At 38.6% G+C, this 17541-nt stretch overlaps 1 long non-coding RNA gene across 1 annotated transcript; it reads right to left on the reverse strand.

The window, feature by feature from the left end:
* Positions 1-358: 358 nt before the first annotated feature.
* LOC106044003 (uncharacterized) lies at positions 359-16494 on the reverse strand. The gene is made up of 4 exons (XR_001212054.3): positions 15970-16494; positions 8819-8868; positions 1123-1163; positions 359-513 (listed from the first exon to the last, which is right to left on the reverse strand). It is a non-coding gene; the product is annotated as an uncharacterized lncRNA (long non-coding RNA).
* Positions 16495-17541: the final 1047 nt, after the last annotated feature.

Genomic DNA, 17541 nt, shown 5'->3' on the forward strand with positions numbered 1-17541 from the left:
TGTTATTATTCCAGAATTACAGTTTTGAACATTACAAGAAAAGAGCAAATATCTAAAAGTTTTTCATAGAGAAATGTTGCATTTGAATAAAAAGCATAGTTAATCCTGTATATGAGTATATAAATACTGTTTTCCAAGTTTTAGTGGCAGGTGTGGATTGATAACAAATACAAGACAACATGAAAATGTTACCCATCAAAAGAGCTGGTCATGTAAATAACAAGAAGAATGATAACCAGAATCTGAGATTATTTATATCTTCTGAGTTTATAAAACTTTTCTCTTTTCAACACTACTAACATTAAATGAATTTACTGTTTAAATATTTTTATTTGCATGTGGAGTTTACATTCACAAGTGATAGAGATTACACTAGTAAAATGCTATTTTGACTTATTTCTGTGTAGAGCTAACACAACTAGCAGAACAATATGAACAAGTATTTTATTACCAAATTCACAGATTAAAAAAATAAGATAAAATGTTCTTGCAGAAGAAATAATGAATATTTTCCTAAAAAAAGAAAAAAAGAAAAAAAAAGTTATTACCGTTATCTAGTTTTAGCTTATGTTGCAGACAAAGGATCTTGAATTAGCCTTTTCTCATTTAAAGCTTCCCTAAAGTTTGATAAGTCAATTACAGTAATGACACTGAAACAGGCTTTTCGTTGTTGTTTTCAACAAAACTGTTGTAATGAATTCTAAACCACAATCTATGAGTCTGCATAAATCCAAAGGCTTTGGTCTAGAGAGAAGAAACAAGTCTTTAGAAATCTTTACTGCTATTTTCTTGGGTTTTGCTAGACAAAAAAAATAATAAAATAAAATAAAATAAAATAAAATAAAATAAAATAAAATAAAAAAATAAAATAAAATAAAATAAAATAAAATAAAATAAAGTAAAGTAAAGTAAAGTAAAGTAAAGTAAAGTAAAGTAAAGTAAAGTAAAGTAAAGTAAAGTAAAGTAAAAAAGTAAAGTAAAGTAAAGTAAAGTAAAGTAAAGTAAAGTAAAGTAAAGTAAAATAAAATAAAATAAATAAAATAAAATAAAAAACAACACACAAAAACAACTTTATTCTATGAAATCTCAGTGACTGCAATCAAATATATAAGGCAACCATACCTTTTGGTATCTATCTTCATGTCAGTGTCAACTCTGGAGCTCTTAAGAAAAAAAAAATAAAGCAATTTCTTGTTTTATCAACATACAGAATATTGGATATATTTAAGGAAGCAGGTGAAATTATATGCAATATCTGAATAAAAAACTGAAAATTAGCATTAGTTCCTTGATTCCCAGCCAGTAATAAGAAAAGTAATCAATCTCCTGTTAAAGGTTGTTCTAACATAAATATATAATTCAAATATAAAATAAGATAAAATAATAATATATAAAATAAGATAAAATTTTTGATATGATAAATGCATCCAATACTTTCATGTAATTTATAGATCATTTGAGAGCTACAGTCAAAAAGATTTTATGTTAGAATTCTTAGGTGTGTATATATATATAAAATGAGAAAATAATGTAGGTATCTTATGTATATATAATATGATTAAATTATATATAATTGATTATACACATAATTTACATATAATATATATATATTTTTATATATATATAAATTATATAATAAGACACACATACGAATAAAGATGTTTATTCTTGCACTTGCCTACTTTTTCAGATTAGGTGTATGATTTTTTTTTTTTTTAAATAAATTCAAATTTTTGCTGTGAAGATACAACTTTCATAACAAAATAAGGGAAGGTACTGAAACTACTGAAATTTTGCTAAACAGACAAATTGAAATAATGTATTAACAAAACCCTGAACACAATGGCTGAATGGAAAATTCCTGTACTGAACTACAGGCAGAATTTACTTTTTTTTCTTTTTTTTTTTTTTAAATGGAGGTATCTTTTTTTAAACACCATTTGGCAATCACATAAAACACACTGGTTTTAGCAGATGTCAGTAGATACTTAAAATTTTGTATCAGTAAAATTATTGCATAAATTCATTCAAATAAAATACATTCTTTTACAATCTGTACAGATACAATCCAGAAAAATCACCAGACACATCAGATGCATAGAAAAGTATTATTTCAAAGTGTTTGTGTCTTATACATTGACTGTTGATTATTATTTTTAAGTATTCTCAAAGGACAGGAAAAAAAAACAACAACACAAACAAAACAAACAAACAACAACAACATCAAAATGCTAAAAAGCCATGAAGATATTACATCAGTATTAGGGCCAGTGCTCTTTAATATCTTTATCAATGATCTGGATGAGGGGAACGAGTGCACCCTCAGTAAATTTGCAGACAACACCAAGTTAGGTGCATCTGTTGATCTGCTCAAGGATAGGAAGGTTCTGCAGGAGGATCTGGATAGGCTGGACCCATGGGCTGAGGCCAACTGTATGAATTTCAGTAAGGCCAAGTGCTGGGTCCTGCACCTGGGGCGCAACAACCCCAAGCAGAGCTACAGGCTGGGAGATGAGTGGTTAGAAAGCTGCCTGGCAGAGAAGGACCTGGGAGTATTGGTTGATAGCCGGCTGACTATGAGCCAGCAGTGTGCTCAGGTGGCCAAGAAGGCCAACAGCATCCTGGCTTGTATCAGAAGCAGTGTGGCCAGCAGGTCTAGGGAAGTGATTATCCCCCTGTACTCGGCTCTGGTGAGGCCACACCTCAAGTACTGTGTTCAGTTTTGGGCCCCTCGCTACAAGAAGGACATGGAGGTGCTCGAGCAAGTCCAGAGAAGGGCAACGAAGCTGGTGAGGGGTCTGGAGAACAAGTCTTATGAGGAGCGGCTGAGGGAGCTGGGGTTGTTCAGCCTGGAGAAGAGGAGGCTCAGGGGTGACCTCATCGCTCTCTACAGTTACCTTAAAGGAGGCTGTAGCGAGGTAGGGGTTGGTCTATTCTCCCACGTGCCTGGTGACAGGACGAGGGGGAATGGGCTAAAGTTGTGCCAGGGGAGGTTTTAGGTTGGATATTAGGAAGAACTTCTTTACTGAAAGGGTTGTTAGGCATTGGAATAGGCTGCCCAGGGAAGTGGTTGAGTCACCATCCCTGGAGGCATTTAAGAGATGTTTAGATTTAGAGCTTAGTGATATGGTTTAGTGGAGGAGTTGTTAGTGTTAGGTCAGAGGTTGAACTAGATGATCTTGGAGGTCTCTTCCAACCTAGATGATTCTGTGATTCTGTGATATATATATATGTATATAAAGAGAACAAGTATTTATTATATTATACATTATATTGACAAGTAAATTTACTTGTACTTTTAAAAATATTCTCAGGGAAAGTAGCGTGCAAATTTGTGATATAAAAATAAGGCCTACAGAGAAAAGTAATAGAAGGCTGACAGAGTAAGTCTACTATATATAAAATGTCAGTTATATTTTATCCCTTTTTCCATTGTTTCCCTTATCAATGTTTCCATTGACATTTCCAGATTCATAAGATAACCTTTAACTATCCATCTCATCATTGTGAATGCATGGGAACTCTGGACTACAGAACTATATTGAAGAATCAGTTAGGTGAACCTTTAATGTTCACATACAATATAGTCACTCAGTCAGTTACTTTTTTCAATTTACAAAATAAATAAATTAAAAAAAAAAAAATACTGAAATTCCCCCCAAAATATTTAAATATTACTCTTAAGCCACAAAATTTTATTTTTAATGAACTTCACTCATAACTGTTTTAAATGGTTTGAATTTTCGCGTCAGTGATATGGTTCACATTATTCTTAGGAAAAAAAAAAACAAGAGAGAGAGAAAAAAACTTTTGGAGAAGGCAGAAACATTAAGTGAACATTCAAACATTTTTGTTATAATTAGTCCTTTTCACATTTTTGTTTGTTTGTTTTTAAACACAGAATAATGCATTCATAAAATTGTTTGAGTTGGAAGGGACCTTAAAGATCAACTAATTCCAACCCCTCTGCCATGGGTAGGGACACCTTCCACTAGACCAGGTCGCTCAAAGCCCCATCTAACCTGGCCTTAAACACTTTCATGCATGGAGACGTCCACAGCTTCTCTGGGCAACCTGTGCCAGTGCCTCACCACCTCTGAATAAAGATTTTTTTCTGAATATCTAATTTACATCTACCCTTATTTAGGTTAAAACCTTTTCTACTTGTCCTATCACTACACAGTCTGACAAAGCGTCCCTTTCCTGATTTCTTGTAGGCACCTCCAGTACTCTGTAGGTACTGGAAGGCCACTATGGGGTCTCCCCAGAGCTTTTTCTTCTCCAGGTTGAACAACCCCATCTCTGCCTGTCTGTCTTCAAAGGAAAGGTGTTCCAGCCCTCTGATAATGGCCCTCTGCACTTGTTCTAATAGGTTGATGTCCTTCTTGTACTGGGGGTCCCAGAACTGAATGCAGTACTGTTGTGGTTTAACCCAGCTGGCAGCTAAGCACCACACAGCCATTCGCTCACCCTCCCCTCTCCCTCTCTGGGATGGGGGAAGAGAATAAGCAAAAAAAAAAAAAAAAAAAAAGACTGTGGGTTGAGATAAAGACAGTTTATTAGGACAGAAAAGAAAGGAAAATAATAATGATAACAGTACCACTACTAATAATGTGTACAAAACAAGTGATGCACAATGCAATTGCTCACCATCCACTGACTGATGCCCAGTCTAGCCCCGAGCAGCCAGTACCCCCCACCCTGGCCAGCCACCCCCCCCATATTAATTGTTCAGCATGACATCGTATGGTATGGAATACCCCTTTGGCCAATTTGGGTCACTTGTCCTGGTTCAGTCCCCTCCCAGCTCCTGCTGCACCCCCAGCCTGCCCACTGGCATGACAGCAAGAAGCTGAAAAGTCCTTGGCTTAGTGTAAGCACTGCTCTGCAACAATTAAAACATTAGTTTGCTATCAACATTATTCTCATCCTAAATCCCAAACACAGCACCATATCAGCTACTAGGAGGAAAATTAACTCCATCCTAGCCGAAACCAGAACAAGTACTCCAAGTGGGGTCTCACAAGAGCTGAGCAGAGGGGGAGAATCACCTCTCTCAACCTGCTTGACACAATTCTTTTGATGCAACCTATTGACTTTCTGGGCTCCAAGCTCACATTGCCAGCTCACGTTGCGCTTCTCATTAATCAACACCCCCAAATCCATCTCCTGTGGGCTGGTCTCAATCCATTCTCCACCCAGCCTGTATTTATGCTTGGGATTGCCCCAACCCAGATGCAGGACTTTGTACTTGGCCATCTTGAACATGAGCTTCACATGAGCACAACACTTAAGTGTGTCAAGTTCCCTCTGTCAAGGTCCCACACTTTCCGCCAACAAGTTAACTGCACCACACAACTTGGTGTCATCAGCAAACTTACTGAGAATGCACTCAATCCCACTCTCCATGTCACTGACAAAGGTGTTAAGCAGCACCAGTCCCAATACTGACCCCTGAGGAACACCACTTGTTACTGATCTCCACTTGGACATCGATCTGCTGACTGCAACTCTTTGAGTGCAACCATCCAGCCAATTCCTTATGCAACAAGTTGTCCATCCATCAAATCCACGTCTCTCCAATTTAGAGACAAGGATATCATGGGGGACAATGTCAAATGCTTTGCACAAGTCCAGGTAGGTAATGTTCAATGCATATTATTAAGCCCAAATGATCCATACTTTTTTACTACTGATGCAAGACTAAGAGCATAATGGAGAATTAGAATATCAAGACGACCTTTTAAGCAAGCAGTCAACTTAATAAAAATACATCATATCTGATTTCTGTGCTTTGCTAGACTTCAGTCAGCTAGAAACAGCTTCCAGTAGGTGTGAAGTCACTGTTTCATACCTGCAATCTTTTATTATCTAGTACAGAAGAACTGCAGAGTTTGATTGCACTGGCAAATTATTTTTCCAAAGGATAAAACAGCATGCAAATTAAGAAAAACAAAACCAAACTGAGCAAAGAAACAAACAACAACAACCCAACCCACAAAACTGCATTCAAACTCACTGTGGATATATGACAGTGTGGCAAACAAACAAACAAAAACAATTATAAAATTGCTGCCTTTAAGTGACTATAGTTAAGAACAGAATATTTGCTTTTTCCAGACATGAAATGTCTGCTATTGGATACCTAGTTTCTGAGGTAAAGCATCAGATATTTTCTAGGCTTGGAAAAACAACACCAAAACAGTCAAATGAACAACAATTTCTTGTTTCATTAGTTGAAATTTAAGCTATCAGGATATTGTCTCATTCTCAACTGTTATATGCCTAAGAGGTAGGCAAGATTCACCTTTTGTACCTTTGGTATCTGCACTGTGGGTATCTGTATCTTAAAATAATAATATTAATTAATAATAATAATAATAAAAAGTATTTGGCATGTGATTAATTTAATTAAAAAATAGATGTCTTAAAGTTCATTTAAAAAAAAATTGTCTGCGTGTGTTCAAATAAATCCCCCTGGTATCTGCTGAGTGCTGCCCATCAAATGAAACAGGCAAAATGAAAAGGGAAAATTATACGGCAGCATTACTAAGGGTTCAAATATGAGCTGAATGGTCTTCCATTTCTCAAAGATCATACGCTTTAAAAAATTTGTATTTATTTTTTTTGTCAAAAAAGTTGGAAAAAGCTTGCTTACATTCACTTTAGTTCATGGTTCAGAGGAGTAAGAGGCAATACATCATTTAGAGGCTATAATCATAAGTGCAAAAGTCAAAAAGGAGTTTTAGAGAACTGTTTAGGAAGTTATCTGTTAGTATTCAAGACTATGCCTATGTTTAATAAAAAAGGCTAGAATGGAGATTTAAGTACTGGACTTCCTTAATAATCTTCCTGTTTATTGTCAGCTTGTTCTCTGGCTTTGTTGGAACTTTTCTATTCAATTCTTTCCAACAACAACAACAACAACAAATTAAATTAAATTAAATTAAATTAAATTAAATTAATAAAATTAAAATTAAAATAAAATAAAATAAAATAAAATAAATAAAATAAAATAAAATAAAATAAAATAAAATAAAATAAAATAAAATAATAAATAAAAATTCTACAGTGAGAGTTAACCCTAAAAAGTATGGTCACTTGCTAATCTGTGTTGTCTGGACTTGAGACTGATGACTTATCTCTGTCCCTTTCTTGTTTCACACTACAGCCATATTCAAATAAAGTAATTTATATCTTTTTTTTTTTTTCTTCTCCTGTTTGCCCCAACAGTTAAGGAACTCTTCTACAAACATTCTTTTTCAAAGGAAAATAAGGCATAGGAACTACCTCTTTGTCTCTCATATAGTCAGGCTTTAGAGCACAGTAAGTATAGTATTTATGATACAGCTGTGACTTGGAACTATGATTCTGCCCCCTTGTGACTTCCTGAATGGTCATCAAATTACTAAAATCATGAGTTGCCCAGAGAAGTTGTGGATGTCCCATTCTTGGAAGTGTTTAAGGCCAGGCTGGATGGAGCTTTGAGCACCTTCGTCTAGTGGGAGGTGTCTCTGCCCATGGCAGGGGGGTTGGAATTAGACGATCTTTAAGGCACCTTCCAATCCAAACCATTCTATGATTCTAAGTTAGTATCAAAAGGAATAGACAAGCAAAAGTTGGCAACAAACAGCTCTGGTTTATAATCCAAGAGTTCTGTTTTATAATCTAATCTGTGAAAATTTATCCTTCATTTAGCATCATTTGATATGAATATACAGCATTGCAAAGACCCCAGGAAGAGACACAACAATCTTCAAGGAAGCATAAACTACTGAAAATGTATAATCTAAAATTACCAGATGAATGAATAAAATATATTACAGTTGTAAATATACAGTTAACACTACTTGATTTGCAGCTGTCTTGATAATTTCCAAACAAGCATCTGAAGATTCTCTAACATATTAGCATATCAATAGGAATAAAATTATGTTCATTCTTTATGTAAAATTGTGTTTGTTACATGCCAACCCAACTTCACATTCATTATGCTAGCTTTAGTTCTTAAGTCTTCTGGGTATTTTCAAGTTCACATTTTTAATGGACTCTTTAATGATAAAGCTGGAGTAAGCATTACTGTTAAAGCTAATATTATTGCCTACAGATAGATAGACAGATAGCTAGATAGACCAAGTGACCAAGATCAAAAGACACTGAAGTGATGCTAGAGTTCCCTGAAATTTCTGACGTCTGTCTAGTTAATGCTTTGTCTTAGCAATAGGGTACAAAGTTAGTATCAATAAAGCATTGAAATAGAAGTTAGGAAACAGAATACTGCCATGCTTTAGGATTTTGTTTTGTTTTGTTTTGTTTTGTTTTGTTTTGTTTTGTTTTCAAGATCCCTTGGGTAAAGTGCTGAAGAAATTGACAAGGACAATAACAGCAAATGTTGGTTAATACCAGGAAGAAAGAAGACTGTTGTTAGTACATGAACATTGGCGGTGAAGAAATGATGGAAAACTTGGCTAAGACAAAGCCATTGAGAAAGATGACAAATGAAGTTAAAAAGAATAATTGCAGTTTTAAAATAGTACAAGGATTCTAATAATCAGTCTAGATTTCAAATCATATTCCTAAAGTCACTGAAACACATCCTGGAATTTACTAACATCCAGGCAAAACCTGTAACATAGAGATGAATGTGATATCCTAATATGTTGAAAGACATAAGTATATGCTGTACTAGCATTCTGACACACCAAAATAGATGTGGCCATGCATTTAATTCCAGTTTTCAAGTTTATTTTTTGCAGATAACTTGTTAGTTTGAAAACTCTGCATACTTTGAAAAATGAGTCAGTACAAATTTAAGTACCTTAACTATTGAAATCTTGGTTTTTCTGTTCTTTAGTCATGTAACAGCACCTGAAAAATTAAATGATGAAGTGAAATTCTAAAGTTACTATTAAACACCCAGTTGTCCATGGAATCAAAATAAAATCTATTAGAGAAAAAAAAAAAGGCAAATAAGAAATAAAATAAAGGTAAAGTTTATTTATATTTATAGAGATAAGCAAATATGATCTTGAATATTAATATGCAAGCTTTTGTGCTTAAAATTTGCAAAGATATTTACAAACCTGTAATTATTTCCTTGAATACCATAAGCAATAATGTAGTAAGAAAAATGTCTTAGATCGATATATAAACAAGGCTGTTTCCTTATGAAAAATGGCATATGCAGTCCAAGTCTTCTCTGAATCTTCTTGATATGAAAGCGAAAGTGAGGCAACAAAACTAAATTAGTGATGAAACTGTACAATAGCAAAAAAAATGCAAGAATCTAATAATGCCTGTACCAGGAGCCAATAATTATAGAAAAAAAAAAAATCCATGAAAAGGGATACAAGTAATAATACTCCATGCCAGTAATTTCACTGACTCCCCCAACAGACTTACAGAATAAGAAATTATGTGATAAGAAACAATGAGTTGCTGGTCACATGTTCATGTCACTTTGATCTTATAGATCTCTAACTTATTACCCCCTAACCCCCTAATTATCAAATCTTGAATGTTTATATGACTACACCAATATGCCTGAATATCCCAACTATTTGAAATTAAATCTAAAATGTTCAGTGATTTCAAGTAGTAAAACAATTGCAATTTTAAATTTATAAAGATCTCCAAACTTTTTTTGAATGCACTAGCTGCAATGTTTTCCTATTCCCAGCAGCAGAACAAAGGAAAATTTGCCCTCAAATTTCCTCAGAGTGTTAGGAATATTTATTGGGTTTACATGGTTTACATGGCAAGGTTTTGACAGCAGGGGGTGAGGTGGAGGTACAGAGGTGGCATATGTGAGATGAGATCGGGAATTGTCCCTCATATCTGACAGAGCCAGTTCTAGCTGGTGGTGGTACCTCTATATAGTTAAGAAAGGGCTAAAAGCACTGTGCAGGTCCTATGAGAAAGAGGAGTAAGAACAGTGTTAGAGAAACAACCCTGCGGACACTAAAGTCAGTGAAGAAAGAGGGGGAGGAGGTGCTCCAGAGCAGAGCAACAGGTCTTACTGCTATAATACTAAACATCTTTTGATTCAGCATCACAAATATAGAAAACAACCACTGTTAAAGCTGTGGAAAAAACTGCCCAAACTACATTGAAACACTGCATTGAAACATCAGAAATGACAGCCTGGTCAATGGAAACTGTTGACCTTACAGTGTATGTAAGCCTTCTCAGTAATGACAAGTTGATACAGATTTTAAATTGAGTCTGATGTCCAAACATACCATAACTTTTAAATCTGGCCTAATAATGAAAATGGGAGCCTGAGTATGTATGTGAGGTACATTTCTCCCAGTAATCCTGAAGAAATATTGTTACTGTACTGTCAGGTTCCATACCAACTGCTTAACAACTACTATGTAACAGTAGTGGTCAGAAATTAAAGTTAGCTAGTCAAGAGGAAAGTTTATTTATTCTCTTTTATCTTTTTCTCATAAACTATAGCCTAAATTATAAATGAAACTAGCTTCATCTTTTCTTCAAAGTTATATCATACTATATCAGCAATTTGTACTGCCAGAAATCTTAAAGTCAAAGTACTGAAATATATTGCAATAGTCTATGAATAACTGTACTGTATCACACTAAATACCTTCAAGTGTTAGCAGAAAATCATTAAAATATTTCTATTTGTTGATAAATATAGCATATTAGAAGTAACTATTTTGGGACACATTGTCATGTACAATAAGGCTTCTTTATATAGGATCACTGTATTGACAAAGATGAAACAAAATGGAGTCATATGAATTCCAGAAATATAAAGAAAGGAAAAAAAAAAGAACCAGTCTGAACATTCTTGTGTCAGGATGTGTGTTTTGGGTTCAGTGTATCATATTAACATAAAGGTACTAACTTATTCATCCATAAAGCCTTATAAAATTATTTTAGGTATCCTTGGCTTCTAATATAATTTATTTTTTTAATGCTGTTTGTTGGAACTCCTTCCTCATTTCAGTTCTCCGCATATCTACAACTAACAGGAAGTACCACATCCAAACCATATCACAAAATCCAAACCATCCTTTGCAAGCTGTACCAAGAGCATTCATGGTTTAAGAAATTTGCAGCTGTAATCATATGTGCTTGACCTGGTATTGACAGAGGAGTGACCAAACTCTGAAAATAAATTATGAGCAAATTTTACATTAAAATGCACCACAGTCTTAAAAATGCCAATTTCCTATCTCCTTTGCAAAAATTCACAGACCTACACAGTGCTAAGTCTATGATGGGTGTAAAAAGGCACTGAAGGTATCCTTTCTTCTGGCAGTTTAATACTTAAGAGCAAATACCAGCTAATAAGCAACAAAATGCTGTCAAATCCACTTACCTAAGCAGATATCAGGCTTTTACCATGCATAAAAGTCTAGATGATGAGAGGCAGTGGAAAATAAAGGGAAGAATGAGACTTAGCTCATAGATACTATGCACTATGTTCATGGCAAGTTTTATGATTGGATAATAAACATAGAATCATAGAATGTTTTTTGTTGGAAGGGACCTTAAAGACCATCTAATTCCAACCCCTCTGCCATGGATAGGGACACCTTCCACTAGACCAGGTTGCTCAAAGCCTCATCCAACCTGGCCTTGAACACTTGGTACAGCAGTGGTTAGCGGGGCTGTATTAACATTCAGGTGCTGATAATCAATTGTCGGACACCACTTCCCATCTGATTTCTGAACTGGCCAGACAGGTGAATTGTATTGGCAGCGGTTTCTGAAGATAATTTACCATCTCTCCAAATCAGTTATGACTTCAGAAATTCCATGTCAGGCCACAGCAGAAATTGTGGTACGTTAGTAATTTTTGAAACAGTGATTGCAGGGGCTGCACAAAGTACACAGGCTGTAGACTCCCTGTTTCTACCAGGGCAGGGAGTGAGGTTTGAACTGAAGGACCCTACACTGTTACACAAGAGGTGCCACGTGCCTCCATTCAAAACATCAAAAACCATAATATTTTCATGATGATCAAAAAAATGAGCAGCCAACATGTGCTTCTCACCTAGGAGCCACAAGCTGACCTTTGCAGTTTGGCAGTCAACACTTGCTCTGTTCACACCAGTAATCTTAACCCTTTGCCATCTGGGTCTCACACACAGCTTCTTAGTATCTTGTTGTGTTAGTACTGAAAATTGTGCTCCGGTATCTATTAAAATTTTCACCAATTGCTCTTGAGGACCAGCTGGAATCAAAGTGTATGGACCATCATCTCTCACCCACTGATAACTGTCTGGACAGGCAGACCTAATTGCCTGCAGGAAATTACTAATTTTTTTCTTTCATGCCCTGCAGTTCTTCTCTAAGAGGAATAAAGGGGTTGTCTCTCTTCCTGGGAACATGTACCAAAGGAGCTGAAACATGCTCCTTCCCTCCACTACCATCTCACTTCTGGAATACTTAATTAGACTCAAGATAATGCCAGTATCATATAATCATAGAATAGCTTGGGTTGCAAGGTATCTTGGAAGATTGGTTGGAAGATTGTCTAACGTCAACCCCCCTGCCCAAGGCCCCGTCAAGCCTGGCCTTGAACACCTCCAAGGATGGGGCATCCAGGACTTCTCTGGGCAACCTGTTCCAGTGCCTCACCACCCTTACAGTGAAGAATTTCCTCCTAATGTCTAGTCTAAATCTATCCTCTTTTAGTTTAAGACCATTTTCCCTTGTTCTATCATTATCTACCCAAGTAAAGAGTCCTTCTCCATCTTTTTTATAAGCACCCTTTAAGTACTGAAATGTCGCAATAAGGTCTCCCTGGAGCCTTCTCATCTCCAGGCTGAACAGCTCCAGCTCTTGTAGCCTTTCTTCATAGGAGAGGTGCTCCAGTCCTCTGATCATCTTTATAGCCCTCCTCTGGACTTGTTCTAACACATCAAGACCCTTCTTGTGCTGGAGGCCCCAAATCTGTGCCTCACAAGGGCAGAATAAAGGGGGACAATCACCTCCCTCGACCTGATTGTCACGCCTCTTTTCATGCAGCCCAGGATGCAGTTGGCCTTCTGGGCTGCAAGCGCGCACTGCTGGCTCATGTCGAGCCTTTCATCCACCAGATCCCCCAGGTCTCTTTTCACAGGGCTACTCTCACTAAGTTCTTCTCCCAGTCTATACTCCTGTCTGGGTGTGCCCCAACCCAGGTGCAGCACCTTGCACTTGGACTTTTTGAACATCATGCAGTTCACATGGGCCCACTTCTCCCACTTCTCCAGGTCACTTTGAATGGCATCTCTTCCTTTTTTGTTATCAACTGCACCACTCTGCTTGGTGTCATCTGCAAATTTGCTAAAGATGCACACAATTCCATCATCTATCTCACTGATAAAGATATTGAAAAGTAGATATTGACCCCTGAGGGACACCACTCATCACCAGCCTTCACCTGGACGTAGAAACCTTGACCACCACTCTGTGTGTGGCCATGGAGCCAATTCCTTATCCACTGGATGGTCTACTGTTCAAATTGATATTTTTCCAATTTAGAGATTAGGATGTTGTGTGGCACCCTGTCAAAGGCCTTGCAGAAGTCCAGGTAGACAACATTGGTCAGTCTTCCCTTGTCTACTGATACAATTACTCCATGACAGAAGGCCACCAGATTGGTCAGGCATGATTTTCCCTTGTTGAAGCCATGCTGGTTATCCTGGATCACCTCTTTGTCCTGCATGTACTTTAACATTGCCTCCAGGAGGATTCGTTCCATGATCTTGCCAGGCACAGAGGTGAGGCTCACTGGTCTGTAGCTCCCCAGGTCTTCCTTTCTACTCTTTTTTAAAATGAGAGTGATGTTTCCATTTTTCCAGTCACCAGGGACTTTTCCTGACTGCCATGTTTTTTCAAATATGATGGAGGGTGGCTTGGCAACTACATCAGCCAATTCCCTCAGGACCCTGTGACGCATACCATCACGGCCCATAGAACTGTACTTGTTAAATTTTGTCATGAGGTCCTGAACTCACTCTTCTCTTACAGTGTGAGGGACTCTGCTCCCCCAGCCCCCACCTGTCAGTACGGGGACTCGAGAGATCTGGGAAGCCTGACCACTAGTGAAGACCAAAGCAAAGAAATTGTTAAATACCTCTGCCTTCTCCACATTTGTTGTTACCATTTCTTCTTCATTTGTCAGAGATGTTTGTCAGTAAGATGATCTTGAATCGAAGTTCTGGGAATGCCTAAGGCTAATGCTTTTTCCATAGCTCAGTTCTCATTTTCTTAAATTCCATTTGCCTGGCTTTATATTTATTTTCCTTTAACCTAGTTTTTTTCTTCCTCTTTCACAAACCTCACCCTCTAATCTTTTATCCAGGGCCCCAGGTTTCATTTTGCAGCTGGTGAACTATCCCAACCCATTTCATGTTTGTAATTAACAAGGCTATGCATTGATTCTGTTCATGTAGGGAAGTGGAGGTGACAGAGAGCATTACAAGCATCATTGCCTGGTGCATCATTACTCTCTGTGTCTTTTTATTCACTCCCGTGTTGTAGCTAGATAGGGGTTTAAGAATTGCTGGGGCTCCACTAATCAGTGGTTTTAACACTGTAAAATTTACTGTAGCGGACTGTGGAATATCATAAGGTTCTTGTTCGTACGTGGCTTTTATGTAAGCGGCTTTTGCGAAGGCTGTAAAGAACTCATCTGTAAATTTAATGGGAATTACAGAGGGTTCACCTCACACAAGGGTGTCTATTCCCCCAGTCCAATAAGCTACTCAGTTGGTGATAAAATGGGGTTTATCTGCTGTTCTGGGTCCTCGCAGTGGTTTTACATGGCAAGGTTTTGGTAGTGGGGGGCCATAGGGGTGGCTTCTGTGAGAAGAATCCAGAAGCTGGTCCATGTTAGATAAGGGCCTTGCTGCTGGCCAGAACCAGGCCAATAAGCGATGTTGTTTGCACCTCTGTGAGAGCATATTTAAGAAAGGAGAAAAAAAAAAAGGAAAGAAAAAAAAAGAAAAAAAATGCTGGGAAACAGCAGCTGGGAGAGAAAGAGGAGTGAGAAACAGCCTCACAGGCGCCAAGGTCAGTGAAGAAGGAGAGGGAGAGGTGCTTCAGGAGCCAGAGCCAAAGTTCCCCTGCGGCATGTGGAGTGGAGCATGGTGAAGCAGGCAGTCCCCCCGCAGCCCTTGCAGTACCATGGTGAAGCAGGCTTCCATGCTGCAGCCCATGGAGGAGACCACAGTGGAGCAGGTGGACCTGCACTGATGGAGGCTGCGGTCTGTGGAAGACCCCTGCCGGAGCAGATTGCAGGCCAGACCTGTGGCCCGTGGAGAGGAGACCACACAAGAGCCGGTGACCTGGCAGGAGCTGCTGTCCATGGGGGACCCAGTTTGGAGCAGTTTGCTCCTGATGGATTGACCCTATGGTACGGACCCATATCTGGAGCAGTTCTTGAAGAGCTGCTGCCTGTGGGAAGCCCACGCAGGATCAGTTTGGGAGGGACGGCATCCCATGGGAGGGACCCCACGTGGAGCAGGGGACGAGAGTGACCGAGAAGGAGCGGTGGAGACCAAGTACTATAGACTGACCACAACCCCCATTCCCCTGTTCCCCTGCTCCACTTGGGGAGAGGAGGTGGAAGAGGGCGGATGGGGGGAAGGTGGTTTTGGTTTCTTTTCTTTTTTTTTTTTTTTTCTTTTTTTTTCTCACTTCTCTAGCCTGTTAGTAATAGGCAATAAATTCTACTGTGTCCCTACTCTAAGTCTGTTTTGCCCATCACGATAATTGCTGAGCGATCTCCCCATTCTTATCTCAACACTTGAGCCCTTTGCATCACTTTTTCTCCCTCTTTCCCTTTGAGGAAGAGGAGTGAGAGAGCAAAAGTGGTGGAGCTCAGCTGCCCATCCGAGTAAAACCACCACAGTCCTAGATTTAAGAAAACTCCTGGACCCCCAGCAGCTGTTTGCTTCATCCTCGCACAACATTATTCAGTCTCTGCCACTTAAACATACACACCTGTACTTGGTCTGTCTGGGATGGAGTTAACTTTCCCTGCAGTGGTCCATACATTGCTGTGCTCTGCACTTGTAGCTAGAACAGCATTGATATCACACCAATGTTTTTTTCTATTGCTGAGCAATACTGACACAGCATCAAGACTCTCTCCAAAGCCCCCAGGGACAGTATGCTGAGGTTGGGCAAGAAGAGCATAGAGGGCATCACCAGGGCAGGTGACCTAAATTGACCGTTCCGTACAATATGATGTCACACTCAGCAATAAAAGGGGATGGGGGGAGGGGAGGAGAGGAGAAGGGGGAGGGAGGGGTGCTTGTTATGAAGACATCTGTCCTCCCAAACAACTGCTACACTTACTGAGGCCCTGTTTCCCAGGATGTGGCCCAACATTACTAATTGATGGGAAGTAGAGAATATTTTTTTCTCTCTCTCTGTGTTTTCATGCAGCCTTTGGTTGTTTTTTGTTTTGTTTTGTGTTGTTTTCCCTCTTTCTTTTCCCTTTAATTAAATTATCCTTATCCCAACCTGTAAGCCTTTCTTTTTTTCTTTCCATCATACTGTTTTCTCCCCCTCTTCTTCTGAGAAGAGAGAGTGAGAGAGCGGTTGTGGTGGAATTTAGCTACAGTAGGGTAAAACCACCAGAGTCCTTTTTGGTGCCCTATGTGGTGCCAAAACTGGAAAGGAAAGCTGCTCCTGTTGACATCATACACCAACAGTGGATGATTTGTTGGGATATATGAAGGTCAAAGGTAACCTTTGCTGAAGTGACCATGAGGTGCTGGAGTTCAGGATGCTGAGGGAAGGCAGGAGGGCAAAAAACAAGCTCACAGCCCTAGATTTCAAGAGATCTGGCTCTGGCCTCTTCAAAGATCTTATTGGAAAAGTCGCATAAAATAAAGCCCTGGAGGATAGTGGAGGATAGAGGGGTATGAGATGCTAGTTAATGCTCAGAGGTCACCTTCCACCAGCTCAAGAGAGGTCCATCCCAATGAAGAGGGTGTCAGGCAAAATGCCAGGAAGCCTAAATGAATGAATAAGGAACTCCTGGCTAAACTCAAACATGAATAAATAAATAAATAAATAAATGGAAGCATAAAAAGCATACAAGGGCGAGTAACCTGAGAGGAGTCTAGAGATGTTGTTCAAGCAGACAGGGATGAACTTAGGAAGGCCAAATCCAAACTAGAATTGAATCTGGCCAGGGATGTCAGAGACAATAAGGAGGGCTTTTGTAAATGCATATGTAACAAAAATAAGACCACAGAAAATGTAGGGCTGAATGAGATGGAGGACCTGATTACAAAGGACAGGAAAAAGACTGTAGTATTGAATACCACCTTCACCTCAGTCTTTACTAGCAAGATCAGCCTGCAGAAATCCCACGTCCCAGAGAGCAGGGGGAAAGGCTGGAGCAAGGAAGAGGAACCCTTTGGTGGAAGAGGATCAGGCCAGGAAATATTTAAGCAAACCAGACATACATCAGGACATGGGCCCTAATGGAATGCACCCACGAGTGCAGAGGGAGATGACAGATGTCATTCTCAATAAACACTGAGGAAGGCCAAAGTCACT

The sequence above is a fragment of the Anser cygnoides genome, chromosome 1 (genome assembly GCF_040182565.1).
Source record: "Anser cygnoides isolate HZ-2024a breed goose chromosome 1, Taihu_goose_T2T_genome, whole genome shotgun sequence".
Classification (NCBI taxonomy): domain Eukaryota; kingdom Metazoa; phylum Chordata; class Aves; order Anseriformes; family Anatidae; genus Anser; species Anser cygnoides.